Source organism: Dermacentor andersoni, chromosome 2 (genome assembly GCF_023375885.2).
Source record: "Dermacentor andersoni chromosome 2, qqDerAnde1_hic_scaffold, whole genome shotgun sequence".
Taxonomy (NCBI): domain Eukaryota; kingdom Metazoa; phylum Arthropoda; class Arachnida; order Ixodida; family Ixodidae; genus Dermacentor; species Dermacentor andersoni.
This window is the reverse complement of record NC_092815.1, coordinates 212,404,792-212,423,740: the sequence shown is the minus strand read 5'-3', so window position 1 is coordinate 212,423,740 and position 18,949 is coordinate 212,404,792. Positions and strand designations below refer to the sequence as shown.

Genomic DNA, 18,949 nt, shown 5'->3' with positions numbered 1-18,949 from the left:
CCGTCGCATTCGTGCCATCGTCATCACTGCAGTTTGGTCAATCCGTTGTCGTCATACCGAGGTCGCCAAGCCATCGTCACCATTTCAGAATTGTCACTTCACTGCCGCTGTGCCGTCGTCGTCACACCGCCTTTGTCATTCCATCGACAAGACTCCTTCTCCGCCATTCCATCGTTATCACCGCGTTGTCGTCATACAGTGGTCGTCATACCCTCGCACTCTAGGCGACTTCGGCAACCGAATGTCACGGAAAGGTGGGATGATACCGGAGACCATTTATATGTCGCACACAGCCAAAGCAACGGAACTCTCAAAACGACCACTACAGATTTTAAATAAACGACACTTCCGCAATACGATTTGCCGCTACGTTGCTTGAATACTAACCACATTGTCATAGACAGTCATTGCAAGATTGCCGTAATAATTTCTCCTTCTTTTTATTCGATCTATCACCTCTTATAGCCTTTAGTCCTTTCCCCAGCACAGGGTAGACAGCCGATACTTACACTGGCTAATCCTCCCTGTCTTTCCTTATCTTTTTATTTCTCTCTCTGGTTTTTTTTTAAATTTTCTCTCCCTCTGTTCCATTGCTTGTTATATTTTTCCTTAGTTTCTTTATCTCGCCTCCCATGCCTGCATGCTCTCAAGTCATTTTTTTTTGTTTCTCTCTCCTTGACTTGTTTCAACTTATGACCCTTAGGATTCTCCTTCCTCCAGCCACCGGATTCTTAACTGATACCCAACGGTGGATATGTGCCGCAATTCTGAAGTAAAGAACACTAATGAAAATTGGTCGTTCTGCTTTTAATAGTCGACCATTTTTAACAACATATTGCGTTATTTACCGAGACGCGTACCTGTTTACCCCTTTTCCGGTGACCGATCTTTCACCTGCTAACAGCCGTTAAAGTTGTCGCTAGGCGCAAGGTATGAGAACATTCTCGCTCTGCATTCCGTGTTGTTTCCGAGTCCTGCGCAATCAGATTGCATGCGCAACGCGAATAGTGTTGGTTCGTACATTCTGGGGAAGGCACGCGAGCACTACCGATGACCCTGGAATATTCGACGAGTCGTGTATGAGCAACTGAGGCGCTTGACCCAGAGATCAGGTTTTCGACGATCGACGCACGTGGCCGTCAATACAGTTTCGCCCAAGTGCAACTCGTTTTCGCAAGCAGAGGTTCGTCCAACAACTAGTTTTGGGACTCGTCGTTGTGCCGTGGTCTAGTTCTTTGCCGTCGTCGAGACAACGTGGCAGTATGCGACAAAACGCAAGTATCACGCATGTGCGCAGAAACGTATTGCCTTAATGCAATTAGAAAAAAAAAATGTATGATTGCTGGGAAGTTTAGAAAAGTAGAGCTCGATGCACAGCAGTCACAAGAACGTCCGAAGCCGCAAGAACGAAGATCACCGCAAGCTGGCGTACCGTACCCATCATTTCCTTTGCAGCTGCACGATCTCAGCTTCGCGGTTCCCTCTAGTCACGTTCGGGGTAAACACTGCGGTACAAGGAACACAAAGTTATATTCGGCCAGTCGGGATGCGCGCAATATCGCGAATCGCGCTCGTCGTCGACGCTGCGCTGCATTGCTGCAAACCTCTTGGACGACATCCAAGAAGCGCGCTGTCGGTCGAGTATTTCGTTTTTCTTCGGGGTTCTCATTTCAACGCAGGTGAGGTCGATTACATGCTGCAGATGGAGGACTTATAGCGACGCCGCGGGCGTTCTTCAATGCCGGTCAGTGGCGGGCAGTGCGGGCGCTTATCGCGCCGGCCGCGCGCGCGGATACTGCACTGGGCCCGTCTTATCGACGACTTCGCGCTGACTTAAGAGCGATCGATAGGCTTCGGGGAGAACCCCACGCCCGCCTACTTCAGCCGCTCGCCCGCGGTGCAGGGATTGCGCGAGGGAACGCGAGATAACATCGACTCGAGAACGCCACGGCGCTTCTGGACGTCTCGACAGCCCGCACGAGTACCGCGCGCGTGCGAGCGCCGTGGCGCCGATCGTGCGCGATTATCGAACCCCCCCCCCCTGCGAGAAAAGCCGCGAGACACGTGCCCGTACATCAGCCGAGACCGGAGGCCTGCCGGCACATAGCCGTCGCGCGCCGTGGCCCGAACAATTTTTCCCCAAAAAATCCATTTCTCGAGGTAAGTGCTGTCGTTGATACGACTCGTATTTATCGTGATTTTCCTTCGGGATACACTATTACGTTCGGTATCACTTGGGCCAGACAGAGTGCTTCCATAATTCAGCTGTGTTACGCGTCGCACGGACAGCTTGAATTGGCAGTCGTGACTCGCACGACAGATCGCAATTCACCGTTGGGTCGTTGACGCGATTGCTGACTTTCGAAGTAAAATCGCAAAATTCAAACCTGCGCGCGCTTAGGGGCACGTTGCATATAGCAGGAACCCTGCCGTCGTTACCAACTACGTGCTATCCTTCCTCAAAATAAACGCCGGTCGCAGTGTCGTTCCACCTGTTATCTACCCAAAGAGTATACTTTCAAACTACGCACTGCGGCACGCATATAGGTGCGTCACCAGTCGCGTGACCTAATGGTTATGGCGTTCTGATGCTCAGCGCGAGGTCGCGGTTTCGATTCCCAGACTGCCTTCTGAAGGGGGCGAGGAAACGCGAGAAACACCTCGCGCGCGGGGGACTTGGATGCACATTTATTGAACCACAGGTCGTCGAAATTAGTCCTGACCCTTTCGCCATGACGTCTCTCGTCAGATTGCCGGTTTTCGGACGTAAATCCCATAAATATTTAACCTCAGTCGCTTTTGTGGTGGCAGATTTCGGGAAGATATCGTGAAATTTCTGTAACTCGGAGCAGGATTCCCACTAACCGGTCTTACCACGAACCCTGACTGGCTTTGGATGTGCCGTATAATAATAATAATAATAATAATAATAATAATAATAATAATAATAATAATAATAATAATAATAATAATAATAATAATAATAATAATAATGTTAATAATAATAATAATAATAATTTAACACCACTGCAGGACGAAGGCCTCTTCCAGCGGTCGCCAACTACCGCCGTCTTTCGTCAGCTGTCTTCCTCCTATGAACGCGCCTTTCCTAATTTCCTCACAACCCTTCATCCTCTGCCATTCTGTTTTGCGGCTGCCTTCTCTTGACACACATTTTGTTACGTTAATATACGACAAGCTATCTGCTCTGCACATTAAATGCCCTTACCAACTCCCTAGCTAACGTGCTGTGTTGCAACACATGGCTAATTAAGCGAGAACTACGATTAGCCTTAATAATAAAATTGAGATGGTAATCAATTACACTTCACACTTTGTCTCTTCACGCCTCTTAATGTAATTAAATTCAGATACTCCAATTCTGGTACTAGCACGAAAAAGAAAGCTTAGTGCTTATAACCTAAAACACCAGATTTGTCGACATGCGTGCTTCTATATAAGTGTATATCCCAAGGTGGCTATATGTACGCCACCGGGATTACGTTTACCTGAATATGCTGATGGTTGCGCCGAAACCCAAATCAACGCACACATGGTCGACTGAGCGAGCTGTCGTAAAGTGAACGCCTCGGGATTAATTTTTGACCTGCCAAGGGTACTTTAGCATGCAGCTAAATATCAGAAAATGGGCGTTCTTGCATTCTGAGATGGTCGTATGGCAGCCGCCGCTACCAGCGACAGAACACACGACCTCGTCCCCGAAGCTAAGCGCCGTAGCCTCCAGGCAACCGAAATCCGGCCACATAGCTTTGTGTTACGTTTCGCCTCCATCTCTGCATCGTAAATGTGGCTGCTTCCGCAGCGAAGCAAACTCGCTATCTCGAGCTCACCGACGCCGCACCATGCAGCATTGCCATCGCGGAGATTGACAGGCGTATGTATTCGGCAGTCTCGTCTACACGCCACAAATGTCAGATGTTGCGCTGTGCACAACTTCTGGTGTGCCCACCCCCTAAGTGTTCGCTCCAGAAACCACTCTACCTAGCGTTTATCAATATTGCCACTGTGCCCACTGGCGGTCCTTTGCCGCTGGGAGTGGTAAAGCTCGCGTTCGGCGATGAAAGTGTTCGGCTGTTTGCACTGTGTCGCTGATGGTTTCTTCCTTTTCTTTTGTGTGCGCTTTCTGGACACGTTTGGAATAGTCGTTATTGCTTCGCGACTTTCCGCGAGCAAGCTCGAAGCTGCAGTTCCGTTATCATGGCCCTTAAGAAGTTATCCGACGTGGCAGTTGCTTTTTTATATTCCTGTGGAGGGGAGGCAGATCTCTAGTTTAAAGAGTGACTTAGCCTGACAGCAATAGACGCGCTTGAAACACGGCAACTGTTATCTATGTACACCAGTTTCATATTCCCATTGATATGCAGCACTCTTTGCTCGAAATAAGGGTAAAACGTTATCCAAAGTGACTAATATGAGGCCTCAAGTATACACCAATAGAAGTAAAATTCCCATCAGCTTACAATACGCCACTGTGGTGCCTGAAGTCATGATACATGTATAGCATACGCGCCTCGCACTGAAGTGTACATATGATGAAGAAATTGCGGTCACTGACCACGTCAAGGTGAAAATAACACAGAGGCGTTTCGGGGCCCCTACGGGTTCCTTGATCACACTAAAAGCGGGAAAGAGCCGCAAGTCGTTTTTATGCGAAAATGTGACGTAGGGAACGGGTGTAGTTGGCAGGAAGATTTCCATCAGTCCTGTTGATACTGTTGTCAGTAGTTGTCAGTAGTTGTTGTCAGTAGTAACCGCAAGTGTACATAGCCTCAGCAAACTCTAATAAAATCGATGCTACCTTCAGACCTAACAAAAGATAACCAGAACACCCATGTCCACACCGCTATTGCTGTTATTTGCGATAAAGAAATCCGAATACCTATAGGATGCGAAATGTGTGCCTCTAAAGTTATTGTGATTAGAGTATACGCGGGTTGAGATTTCATCATCTGGTGGAACCTGACAGCCACCAGATTAAAAAAGAACAATCAGACTGAAGTAGTGATCATAGCTATTATGGACGTTGAAAATGCTAGTCTCGTGCATAGCTAACCGCAATATGCCTCACTATCGGAATGTTTGCAAAGGGAAATGCGATACAGCCGAGTCGTGAGCGAACGCCGCAAATTTCACCGATTCCAAGGCTGCCAGTGTATTTGGTGTTGTGCGTGGTGCCGGCAGTAATACTTGACCCGTCCATGTGCGATCGCCATTATTGGCTTCCTAGTGTTTGAATAAACCCTGGCTGCTGCGATTCCCCTAAAAAGTAGCTTCGACACCCAACGTGATCGCTGTGCTTACAGATGAGCAAGCCGCATGTAGATACGCACTCTTCAAGCTTAACTGTGTGTGCCAGTCTTCTGCGATTGACCTTTCAAGGTATACCCCGTGGCACGTCTCTGCGTTGGCGCGATAACTGCGGTGATGGCGCAGGAGCCACGACTACGCGATAGCAGGGGGCGTATTGAGGTTCAACTGTCGATAGTAACGCGTAGCTCACGGACATGCACGACATGTTCTCACGAGGCTCCAATTCGTTTATCGGCATAACGAGGGGTAGGGCAAGTAGTAGCTGATGTCTCTGATCCTCCTGGATTTTACGGGACTGCCTCGTACTATGAGACGAAATCTCGACTTCCACCTAACCCTACCCTGTCAGCGATTTGTCCTGGACTGACGCCTAAAGGAACTCGGAGCCAGCTTTATGCGATCACATAACTCTCAACACACATGTATTTGCACAGCCGGAACCATTAAACGAAATAATTTTCGGCGAATATTCGAACCAATGACCTTGCGCCCCGCAGTATGTAGGTCCCACTCACTGAGCCACCGCTGGCGGAGGCGCGTAATCAATATGACGACAGGGAAAGAGAAACGGAGAGAAAACAAGTGAAAGGCGGAGAGATTCACCAGAGTGACTGTCCGGTTGGTTACTGTGCACAGGGGGATGGGGTTAAGGGCCAAAAGGATAAGAAAACAAGGGAAGGTTTGAAAAAGGAACCCATTAGTTCGCACACACTATAGTTTTTCGATCAGTCAGGTTTCTTTTAAAAAGCACGCCAGCCCTTTTAAAGCAGTTCTGGCCTACGTCGGCTGGGACCAGGGTCCAAGAATTCTGGCTTCCGTAAAGGGTCGGTTGTCAGTCTTGTCGAGCGTGGTGCTGAGGACTTTTCTTTGTGCATTGAAACGACGGCAATCACCGAGGAAGTGCGCCTATCGTCTCTTTGGACTCACGGACTTCACATTCTAAACTTGTGGGCATTTCAAATGAGGTATGTGTAGGTATTAGTAAAAGCTACTTCAAGAAAGCGAGCCTTCCGAGTATATTCAATGTGGGACGAAAGGGAAAGCAAGATAAACTTGTAGAGCAGGAAAGTCTTATCTCTAGTTTCTGTACAGGAAACTGTCTGACATGCATTGTTGAAGTGCGTAGAGATTATGCATGTACCTCGAGTTCTTCGTTGCCCCTCTGGCTTCGCTCTTGACAGCGCATATCTTATCGGCTAGTTTCCAGTATTTCACTACAGCACACAGAGTGTGCGCCGACTGACTGATTGACTGACTGACCTACCGACTGACTGCACACCCGCCACGGTAGCTTACTGGCTATCACGTTCGACGCTGCTAACTTCGAGGTCGCGGGTTCGATCGCGGTCGCAGCGGCTGCATGTTGATGGCGGCGAAATGCAAAAGTTATCGTGCATTTAGGTTTACCTGCACAGTATGCAAAACCTCAGAATCATTTTTTTTTTACTGACTAACTGATCCACTCGCCAACTGGCTAAAGTTGACGTTCCAAAGCATTTTAAAGTTGGTTGTTCATCAATTCATCAAAGTTGGTGGTTCATCATCAGTTGGTTGTTCACCGTCTCTAGAAACACGACGACTGTTAGCACTGCTTTCCCACTTCCACAGATTGTATCATACCCCGTCATCCTTTACAGCATCCCATATCAAACCCCCACAAAAAATTTTCCCCCGCCTCGACCATCGCTTCAAAGTGCGTCCCATGTTTGCGCGTACGAATCTCCTGCGACAATCACCGCTCTTTCTTGCTATTTATCACTGGAACAAACTGCCAAAAGAAATTGCTTCTATACGTGATCATGACTCATTTGTAAGTAATTTGAAGCGCAGTTTTACGCATGTTGGGTAAAAGCAGAATTTTATGCCTTTGACGCATTGTAAGTGTATCTGCATGCTGTGTACGGAGTGTTTCTTTTTTTTTTTTCATCATGTATGCAATTCTCTTTCATTTTTTCTTTTTATATTTTCTTGTTGTATTCGGTGATCTTTACCACGGTGTTCTATATTGCCTTTCCCCCCCTAATTGTGTTTGAAATATCCTGTTGTTAACCCCCCCCCCCCCCCTGTGTAATGCTCATAAGGGCCTTTAGGGTATCTGAATAAAAAAAAAAGGTGGGTGAGGGACAGAAGAGGAATGAGATGAATATAGAAACTGAGGCACAAACAAGGCACGTGCATCATCTTAAATACGCACATGCATTTCCTAAGTTATAAGTTATCGGAACTCTACTGCCTACATATCGCGCGTAAATGGATGGCGCTTAGCAACTGTGGAGGCTTGGAAAACATAAACCGTGCTTTAATTTGATACTTTAGGGTTGATTTCGAAACACCGCCATGCTGTTCATCGGCGTTATCGTGATGTCACGACAAAGAGCAAAATTTGCTGACTTCTATTAACCGCAACCTCAAGCAATGCCATAGCCGTCAAGCTACCATGACGGGCACAGAAGTGTTGATTTGACGTGCGACCCACTCGTAGTTTCGCATAGACTCTACGATGTTTTAATGTGGCTGCGCACCCTGCGTTAGTTGTCCGCTTGGCACATTTGCATGGTATTCATTTTTCAGAAATATCAGAAACGTACCGTGCCGTATTTGCAGTTTGCCCGCAAGTGCTGTCGTGCCTATAGTAGTTGCATTGCCTTCTCTTCTCGCGTCATATTTTCCTTCTCCAGCCCTCTCCGCTTGTATGGGAATTGCAAGCAAAGAGCGGCAAGGCTGTTATTCACTCGTTTCGACACTGCGTCCGCTCTACCCATTCAATGCCTTCTCTCCCTCCTCCTCTCTACCGTTCTATCTGCCTCCCCTCTGAACTTGCACGTTAGTAGAAAACCTAGCCCTGCAGTTCCTGCAATGCTTTTGTGGGGCGTCAAAGGTAATTTCAGCTGTCAAGGAGCTAATGTGGCGATGCCCAGTCAGCTCTAGAGGGCATCGTGCACATGAGATGCTGTGGATAGGTCTACACGAGTTTCTCTTGTCGCCTTTCCTCTCTGCCACGCTCCTTCCATGTATATACATGTTCTAAATCACCCCCTCCCCCGACGCAGCGTGCAAAACAGCAGCAGCACCAGTGGAAAGGTCAAAGGAAGAGGGAAAAAGACGCGCTTAAATAAAACCGTTTCGAACTGCTGTCGAAGTACAAGCACTTCTCCTGGCGTGTTTACTTGGCCATACACGTAAAAGGAATTTTTTTTTCTTATTCCAAGGTTTTACCGCAAGGCGTAACCAGAAAATAAACTAGAAGAACACGCAGTTCTGAATTATGCAGGAGTTGCCCTAATGTCTCTAGAGAACTTTTCCATCACCCAATGGTTGTGATTTTGTCCGGTGCATACAGCTTTAATCCGGCCTTATCAACTTCAGCCTGACGGCCCGCGTTCCAGGGCACGTTCAAAACAGGTGTCGGGTATGTGCCGTTGCCGAAGGAGTCGGGCACTTAGGACACATTCCTTGGTCAACTGTTATTGGTCTCCAGACCCCGGCGACGGACAGTGTAAGGATCAATCCAGCCCAAATCCTCCGAAGAGATACTTCCTGTGCCCGGGCACTGAGTTAAATGAACACGAGGCATTGCCACGTCTTCAACTGTCGTTTTTATCGCCTCACACAAAACCCTCAGAGTATCACCGTCTACTCATAACTTTGCCCATTGCATTTCATTTGTTATTGTTACTATTGAAATGATGACATCTTCAGTACATAAGTCACTAGTGAACCAGTTATCTCTATTATCAAAAATAAACTCTAATTCTAAGAAATGGAAAAAAGAGAAGACCAGGAAGGGAGGCACAAAAAAAACGAAGAAAACGGAGGAATAAAACATCACGTAACTGGGGCATAGCCTACTTTATGCATTTTTGGAGCGCGATGTACCGCATATGTGCGAACATTCATGCAGTCGTAGCGCCGTTACCTGACCAGTCGCCATCAGTGACTACATAAAAAAACAAAGTGTAAAAAAAGAACCTTTCCCAGAGTGAAAAATAATGCACATCACTGTAAATAACCGTTGCTCAGTGTGTGTCTCTCTGACTCCCCTATTTTGAGCTGGTATTTATGATGCCCAGAGAGGTGCCGTAACGCAGCCAAGCCTGAGGACAGACACAACCCAATCGCGCTGTAACGATGAATCTGCAACCACATTATTGAGTACAGCTCAACGCGATCGCGGAAGAACGCATTATACGCGTTAATTTGCACGCTGTAGTTGGCAAAGCTTCAAAAAATGTCGCAGTTTTGCTCGAAAGGTGAGGCATCAATTGCGATAGCAAATTAGTAAACAGCTATACGAAGTAAGGATAGCAGTTTTATCGGCCGTATAAACTTGTAAACATTCGCTTACTAACTAAATTAAGAAGCGTGGTGACACGCACGAACAAGCAAACATGAGCGCATCTCACCCGATGACCGCGGAAACTGTTGTCAAAACGCTGGAGTGAGGAATCGCGGCAGCAGCAGCGAGCGAATTGACCTTCGTGCTGCCTCGCTTCAACGTGAACTAAGCGGCGAAAACACTGCGCAGACGAAGCTATTGGCACTCGGCGCACTGTGCCTCCATCGCAGCTCGCCATCAAAATAGGGCTAGTGCGGCCGCGCGCAGCCCTATTTTCTGCGAGAACAGTAACATTATGCTGCCTATATTAGCGGGAACATCTATATATTTTTACTTCTTCTGCCACTTTCGAACCAACTGGGAATACAGGCAGTTTTTGGCAGTCAGCGCTTTGCCCCTTCCCCTCTGCCTGCTATTCCTGGGTATTCCACGTGGCACAGTGGAATACCCAGGAAGTATCGACCCTCGTGAACATTACGCGTGTTAGCCGCCTAGCTGCATTCCAGACACGCTGCTACACTTCCCGTGAACATTGAGCGTGGCCGTTCTTAAAAAGCAGCCAGGCCACATTTCCCGTCGTTCTGGCCAGGTAGGCTTTCTGACGGCGCCCTTGGCGGCCCCCTCGATCTGGGTCAAGGATGGGGTTGCGTCGCGGCGCGCCGCTATCGATCCAGAACCCCGGCGTGCCTCTGAGCACTGGCCGGGAAGGGGGGCTTCCCCGTTGCACACTGCTGATCGGCGGGAAGCGAGCCTGCGCATCCCGCGTCCCGGCGGAGACGCGCATTGCGGTGCAGATGCCTGCCGAACGTGGCGATATTTTCCAGCGCGAGTGACTTCTCGCAATGGTTGTTCGGAGTGCGGCGTGCTCTTGTTAGCGCAGCTGGTTCAGACATTATAATTGTAAAGGCGATATCCTATACTGCAACTACCGGCACGTCGTCCTCAGCCAAAGTAGGTCGACGAACAAACGCTTTGCCAATGCTGAGAGTGGACTGCGCGTTTCCCGCATTTTTCTGAATCCGTATTTGCACGAGGGCTGGCGACAGACTTCCAAGCGACAAGAAGCTTGCGTAACATGGATATACGCGCACATTATGTGATGCTGCGAAGTTAAACGAGGCGTTACGCGCTTCCTGTTTCACTGATACTGCAGCTTTCCTCGCGCAGCGAATGCTGAGTTTCTTGATCCGGCTCGCGGAGAACCCCTGCGTGACATCTGCACCGAGGAAAACATGATCATTAGTTCGCGCGGTGTCCGACCTGTACTCGCCGCCTATGAGCCGAAGGATTGCATTACAAATAAGGCAACAGTAAACGCGGAAACATTCGGGAACCTTTTATACGCAAGAACGATACAGATACGAAAAACAAAGAAAGAATTTGCAATTCGCGACGTCAGGCAAACGTCATTGTCTTCGGGGCGTTAGCGAATAATTAAAAAAGATGAAACTTGCCTTTCATTTTTTTCAGTCAACCCTGTTGTGGCCGTACAAATGCGGGTAGGCCTTTAAATAATGATATACGACAGTATAATAATTAAGCGTCTCTTTTCAGCCTCTCACTATTGTTGTTAGAACGCTTAAGCACACCGCGAGCGTCTTTATTGACACTGGCCCCTTCGGCCCTAAGCCGCCATAGCCAATAGGCGGAGAAATGCGTCCTTCAATGGATACCGGAGATGTTTGCCACGATTTACGCATTCGCAAGCTACAACGTAATGCAAAAGAGATGCACGAGATGACCCATTAGCACACATGTACAGAACCCACACCCGAAGAGGCGGTAATAGACATGATATTTCTCCGCGCATGGATCATCAGTTTAAAGTGCAACCCGTTCTTGCGCGCACTAACCTCTTGCGTCACTCATTCTTGCAATACACCCCTGGAACACGTTACGCAATGTAATCGTGCCCGCTCTGAAATCGCGGTGAATTTCTAATTTTCTAGTAACGCTTAAACTACTTCTTGATCTGCGCGCGTATAATTTATTTTTATTTGTTTTGTTTATTTATACACATACGTCACAGGCTCCAACTGGAGTATTGCGTCAGGGGGATAATAAATACAACATATATCGAAAGAGGAAAACAAAACTAACAAAATGTCAAACTGAAAAGAAAAAGAAGAAGTTGACGTCTGCGCGTTCTTGCGCTTTACTTTCGTTTTGTTAACCATATTATGATGTACTTTGTGCACACGGTTTAGTTTTATATCAGCACTGAGTATTATATACTACCGTTAAGTTTTTTCTTGTTGTTTCAGTACCTGTTTTATTTTAACATGCATTATCTGTTCGAATGTGTACTGTAGTTATCGTTGATTTATTGCAACATCACTATGTAATAACCATATGGGCCTTTGGGGTATTTAACTAAGTACCCTAAATAATGGTAATGATGATGATGAACTAATCAGAACGCGTGAATCCAGCCGAACACTCGGAAGTAGGCTACGAGTGCTTCCGTTGCACGCGAAGGACTGTATAGTGCTGCTCCAAAGTCCTAGCAGAACAGCGAAGAAGCACTTCCAGATAGCGTATGGCGTGTCAAATGGCTAAGCGTGCCTTTTCTTTTTCGTTCGTTGTCGCCAGTGTTCTCAAACGTTAGCCTCGCCATGGCGTAGAACCTGCTCTTTCGTGAGATGTCGACGGTGCGTCCTGCGTAGTAAAAAAATTTCCTCCGGAATCCTGTGCTGACGCTATTGCGATTGCTTGAAGACTTTATTTCCGCAAGAGAGAGAGAGAGAAATAGCTTTATCGACGAAAACATTAATAGGGCAATGGAGGCCGGAGGTTGGGTCCTCCGAGTCCAGGACTCCAGTGGCCACTGCCACGCAACGGGTCTGGTCAAGGAGACTCAATTGAGCCTGCAGGTCAGTCCGCGCGAGGATATCGTGTCTCCTAATGTCGTGTGTTGCGTCTGTGTACGTTGTATCGGGGCTGGCCGAAAAAGTTGTTTTAATTTTTGGGCTTTAAGCCTGCCTTCATGAAATTTTGGGTTTGTTTTCCGGGGGATATGGGGAGATTTTGAGTTTTTCTCGCATCTCCCTCGGTATGTCTACCAGTTCGCTGCTGCAGTAATGTGGGTGGATCGGGTATCTCGCCTCCTCTAGGACCCTCCTGCCCAGCTCAGCCGTATTTAGGCTTTCTCGTAGTGTGACCGCAATGATTGCGTTGTGTTCTTCGAAGGCGTTGTACACCCGGAGAGCATCGAGCCTTTTCGTGGATATCCCCAGCGGTAGACCCAGGGCGGTCTAATACGCCGTGCGTATTAGGATGTTTGCTTGCTCCGTCTCTTTACGGTTAAGTTCTTGATACGGGATGCTGTGGGCAATACTGCTTATTTATAGTTTTTAGGGTGTGGTGTGCTCTCGTGTAGTAACGGCAACCCTAATGTCTTCAATTTTTGGAAATCCAAGTGTCGAATCTTCAAGCTTCCGTCCAGCTTTGTTGTTTTTAAATTTTACGCAATGTTTAAAAATTACCTGTGATAGCATAGTCCTTGTCCTTCACCTGTATTATTTCAAGAGGCGAATTTTACTAGCACGAGAAATTGAAACACATATTCAACTGATTAAATTCTTAATTAATTACATTATGGCACATATTGCAATTTACGGATTGTAGCCGGTCAGGTTGCAAGAAGGAAGTTTCCACATATTACTTCCCGAGATGTGGCGCGAAATACATGGACGTTTCAGTTAATTTTGTGCTTCATTGCGTAAAACAACACTTCGTTAAAAAAAAGTAAGTGAGACGACAGTGTACTTTCACGCCGAGTTTGATCGCGCATATATCCAAACTGGTGTCATTATAGAAATTGATTCCAAGTGGATACGCTCTGTAAGCTCACCGGCTACTATGCGTAAATTGCCATATGCGCCGTAAGGTAAACTATTAGGAAGTTAATTAATGAAGCTTTTTTTTGTTACTTCAACATCTGTTTCGATTTCTCGTCTAAATGAATGTCCGCCTCTCTGAATAATCCAGCTCTAGGTCTAGAAATGTGCTATCTGCAACGGGCGATTTGTAAAAAAAAAGATCCCTAAAACATAAAAATGATCACCCCTTATATTGAAGGCTGCATACCCCCTAGTGTCCTCCTCGCCAACACCACCTAGAGTCAAGGTGGTGTTGCCTTCGCACATCCATTCTGGGAAAATGGCCGAGAATGGGCTCGTGCCTATATCACGTACGCAGGGCAGAAATAGTCTGTTCGGGCACATAGCCAGGGGCCCATGTTGTCTGCCTGGCAAGACAGCAGCGAACACATATTCAGCGGCCCAAGCTAGCAGACAACCAGGATCACGTTAGATACGTATAGAAAACTGGGTAGGGTTTCCGAAGATTGCTAATTTCATTTAAAAAGCGGAACATGCGCATCGAAGCCTGTCACGCTGCAATGACCTAATGTCGTCGATTGTGTTGACATCCGGGGCGTCGTTTCGCTCCAGTGTCGAAAGCTATAACAGCGACTTGTCACCCGATCGCTGCGACGTTGGCATCGCGCCCAAAAAGCTGCGTCGCGCCGTGGTGTGACAGCGGATTTCAATTTCGAGTAGGAAGACAGTTATAGGAAGGAAGACGTAGACTGCAGAAATCTAGCAGAAGCAATAGCAATGGTTTCAGGGAAAAAAGAAATAGTAGGTCATCGTATTGTACAGATTCGGCGAAAAGCTACGTAAACTTCTTTTTTTTTATGTGAAAGTGGGAGGTATCGCTTAATAGTGGCTGTTGAGCTGGAGAGTGACCACGGTTTTCTCTCGGTCGAAGATCTAAGCATTGAACCGAGCGCGTGCTTGCTTCTGACACGTGTGGCTCGTTATAAAGAGCCACCGTGTTATGTGCTTCTGCATATGCATGTTTCCTTTCTGTCCTTACTGCACTCCTTCATCACTCTCTCACGTTCTTTGCTATTCTCCTCTCCCATTCGTAGTGCTTAACTTGATGCCCAAAACCCACCAGCTCACTCCGAGCTTTGTGCCTTTCCTCGTAAACAATTCTTCATATTGCCTGTCACACTGTCCCACCGTAAGGCGCCAGACTCAGACCAAGTTGCACGAACGTAGCCGCCTGCGTTTGATCGCTCTGGCAGGCTCGGCTAATCCGGCTTGGCGTTGACCTCGCAAGTTGCGCCTTAGGCGCCGAGGATAATCCGGGGCGCCCCTGCGGAGGGTTAATCGGCATTGCCGGCCCTGTAATCTCCGGGAACTTTATTAAGCCCTTGAGCAAACACCGGCGACGCGTTCAAGAACGCAGCAGCAGCTGCGGACGCTTTAGAGGAGCAGGGGCGCGCTTAAGAGCTTAGTCTATGAATTGATGCGTCTTAAGAAAGAAGAAAGGAGCCTAGTACTTCATTCTAGTGGCTGCACAAGGCAGGTGAAAGTTTTATGCTGAAGCAGGCAAAAACACATTAGGAAGGCTCTGCATTGTTTGGCATTCTGCTCTTGTACATACATTAGAGTTTGATAAATATTGCACACCAGCCGAATAAGGCAGCTGCTCTATACAAAAGAATGAAAAAAAAAGACACGGAAAGAACACATAAATGAGGGTCGTGACATGGCCGGTTTTATGGAAAAGTGCTCCCTCGTGTCCTTAAAACAATTTTTTTTTACACACTGGCTTTCGTATGACTGGCTATCATTCCAAACACCAGATGATTTTTAATTTGAATTATGCATGGAATATATGCTTTTACTTTTACTTTTAGAAGTTATGAACGAAATGGACGCGGTCATAAGCAACGATTGACTTATTGATTGAGTGATTCGTTGTGGTTATCTTGACAAAGTCTCGTAGGTAAGTGCGGGAGGCTTCAGAGAAATTCGTACCACCTGGGGTTCCTTTATGTGCACAAAAAAGCCCGGAACGCGAGAGTTCTTTCCTTCCCCACGAACGCAAACCCGACTGCAGCGGCTGGGAGTCGGGCCTGAGACCTCGTGACCGGTGGCAGTACGGCATAACCACCAAATCATCGCGGATATTCCATGAGCAAAGATAGCCATGTGAAAAACATTAAGGATCATCTCACGCAAACTGTTTCGGATGTGTCACTCGGCCATCACAGGTATTCCTGTAAAACCTTTCGAAGACGCTTCAGCTTCGCCTTTAAGAGTGTAATGCGATAGCATTCAAAGATCCCTGCCCGCTTCTCATGCTTCCCGGCAACTGCAGCTTATGTTACCGCATTTCCCTGGAAACGCTGGCGGCGAACGCTATGCACGAAGGCGAGCTTTCTGGTTGTTCTTCTTTCTTTATGGTGTTTCAAGGAACCGAGCGGGCCGCGCCGCTCCTACTAAGACAGACCACAAACAGCAGCTGGAAAGAGGGTTTGTGCTTGAGTTTCCGCATAACAGAATTATGTTTTCTCGTACATTCAAATTACGGACCGATGCTATCATGTCTGGAGGTTGCGTGTAAGTTGTACTTTACAAGTTTTCTGACGTATTTTACTTTGAGAAGTTCAATTAATTCACCAACGCCTATGCGCCACCTGGAGGGCTGCGTGGTTTGGTATGCTTGCTTCGGGATGATTTTCTCGGGAGCCGGCGCCGACACCTAGGCCCGATTTTTTGCGACATGGGGCCGCTAACGCTATCGCGTTAAATGTTGCCATTTACGCACTGCGCGTAGTTTTCCCGAGACATATTGTTGTCAGAAACACGAGGAGAAAAGACATTATGCAGGCTTCCATGTTTTAGAAGGTTGCGTACCTCCTCCCCCTTCCACCTCTCTGTCACCGCATTAGTTTCTTACACATTAAACGCTTGGTTGGCCTGCAGGAAAACAACAAGAACAAAAGTTGTCTTCGTCTGACACCCATGGTTCCACGTGTAACAAGTCCGCCTATATTATATTCCGCTATTGGCATTTCGAAGTAAAAAAGTCGCCCTTTCACCAGAAAGGCGAAGCACCGATTGAGATAGCAAATTAGTAGATAGCTACACGAAGTAAGCATAGTCGTTTTATCGGCCGTATAAACTGGTAAACATTCGCCAACTAACTAAATTGACAACTACGGTGTACCGCGCTCACAGGCAAATATGAATGCATCTCGCTCGATGCCCGCCGAAACTCGCTGTCAAAACGCTGGAGTGAAAAATCGTGGCAGCAGCAGCGAGAGAATTGACCTTCATGCATCTCTCGCTTCAACGTGAACGAAACGTCGAATGCAAAGCGCATACGAAGCTACCGGCACTACACGCACTCTGCAAACATCGCAGATCGCTTTCAAGGTCAGGCCCGCGCGGGCGCGCACTTTGGCCAGGTCGCAGATCGCTTTCGAGATACGGCACCCGCACGGTCATGCCGTAAGCAGCAGCCGCCGGAGAAAAACGCCCCCGCCCCCCTTCTCTCTCGTCTCACATCCGTGCCTCCCGCGCGACAGAAGATGACGCGCTTCCGCTCCGCCTACCTCGCGTGCGTCGGCTCACCCTCGCAAGCTTTCACTCACACGTATAGCATACGGCGCGCGGCGCCGATTTTATCGCCCTTGGATTTATACGGAACCTCACAGTAACGCCGACGGCGGCAATGCGCTTGGAGTTTCCATATAATTGTTATCCCAATAAGAAGAACAAAATTCGCTTGTACGTGTTGTTGGTGACCTTGAAACACGGGCGCAAGTCCACACAAGCCAAAGCTCTAGTGTCCCAAAGACGAGTTCCTCCCGACACGCCCAGCTCGCTGTGAAATTGTTATATTATGCTTCTGTCCCCTTGTGCAGCGGATTAATCTTCCTAAGCGCGAGTTTCGCGACCTCTGCGCTTCTGTGTGGTCTCGGCATACATAGCGCATCTGATGAGGCACATTTTTCACTCGGCAGTGCAATAACGGAGACGTGCGGGAGGTTCCCTTCAGAGTGACGCCGTGGAAACCACGCGGCCGCTCAGCTCGCTAGGGGGCAGCACTATATGAACTTGATTGCCCTCGCGCAATAAAACTTCTCGCACGTTGTTCTTTCCGCTTCCGTCCTACCTTCGTAAAGGCACTGGGTGCCCCATTTTCTCTCTCTTTCCGCTTTGTGAATCAATATTTAGTTGTTATCGACAGACATTAATAAAACGTGATCACAACGACGGCGACGATGATCATAACATCAAAATGCCCTATTTCGTACGGCCACGTATGTATGGACGCGGTCAAGTCAACGGACTACTGGTTTTTTTACCTTGAAGAAGAAAACTAAATAGGAAATTAGTTCATAAGGTTTTAAAATGATAATAACAATATACATTAACGAATATCCATAGCTTAAGCTGCACCGCTGATGCACCGCTGACACATGAATAATCATGCTCAAGCTGCACTGCTGACAAGTATAGTCGTCATGAGCAAAAGTACCTTCAGTGTGAACAGGTCATGACCGCATTCGTGAATTTGCTTCAAGTCCCAGTTTCTGGCACTAGATGGCCTGCGTGTACGCTTTCTCTTTCAAGTCAGTGAATGCTTGTGCTGGAAGCGCGGCTTTTTACAGCGAAGCTGTATACCTTTACTGTCCAAGGAAATTTTCGTGTCGTTGTATGCAAAGAACTCCCCACATGTGGCCGATCCCGGAGATAGTGCAATGCTGGGACGACCCGCGGCGGAGGTGCAGTTCGCCATTAAGGGGCCCACATACACAGCTTCGCTGGTTATCCTTCTTCACAGAGTGGAAGGGCACTGAGATATTTTCCACGCCACATTTTTTTGGTATACTTGGAACAATTTTCGTCATTTCCTGCGCTATGCAAAGGGTAAATATTTAATTCCGTTAATAAACATTTTACGGACATATTAAAAAAGATGAGCCATATTTGAATCCAGAAGAAGAGAACGAAGGCTCATCCGCGGCCAGTCTCTCATAGTGGGTACGTGTCATGTTTAAAAGGGCAACCAACCGACCAGGCTTGACCGAACCGCGAAACGAGACCCAACGGATGTCTGCTGTGGCCGAGGTTTCCGCCGCGCCGAGAAATAACGCCGCTCGCGAACGTCGTTGACAGCAGTCCGGCTCGCAACGGGCCAAGCATCGCCACCGCCCTCGGCTCTTCGAGTCACCCCAACAAAAGGGTAGGCGGACTACGCACCTCGTTGCTTAGTGTGTTCAGGGCGAAAGTATGAAAAAAAAAACGCAACTTGTGCAATCCGCACATCCGCTTGCTCCGTCCACGTTGCACGTAAACTCTAGCTCACAAAGCGTAAATCGCGAAAAACACGTCAAAAAAAAAAAAAAAAAAACGAAGTATGATAGGAATAAGAAAAAGAAAGGCTAGTCGTGTTCAGACAATTGCATCGAAC

The 18,949-nt window shown here is 47.7% G+C and overlaps 1 protein-coding gene across 2 annotated transcripts in view; it reads left to right on the top strand.

The window, feature by feature from the left end:
- Positions 1-18,949, top strand: part of Mct1 (Monocarboxylate transporter 1) — a 144,589-nt gene that overhangs the window by 39,157 nt on the left and 86,483 nt on the right. The window contains exon 1 of one of the 2 annotated variants that reach the window (XM_055075852.1): positions 2,075-2,160. The exons of the other annotated variant lie outside the window; for it this stretch is intronic. The gene's annotated coding sequence lies outside the window, so the exon portion shown is untranslated. Of the gene's footprint in view, positions 1-2,074; positions 2,161-18,949 lie in introns of those variants that run through there. 2 annotated transcript variants of the gene reach the window in all.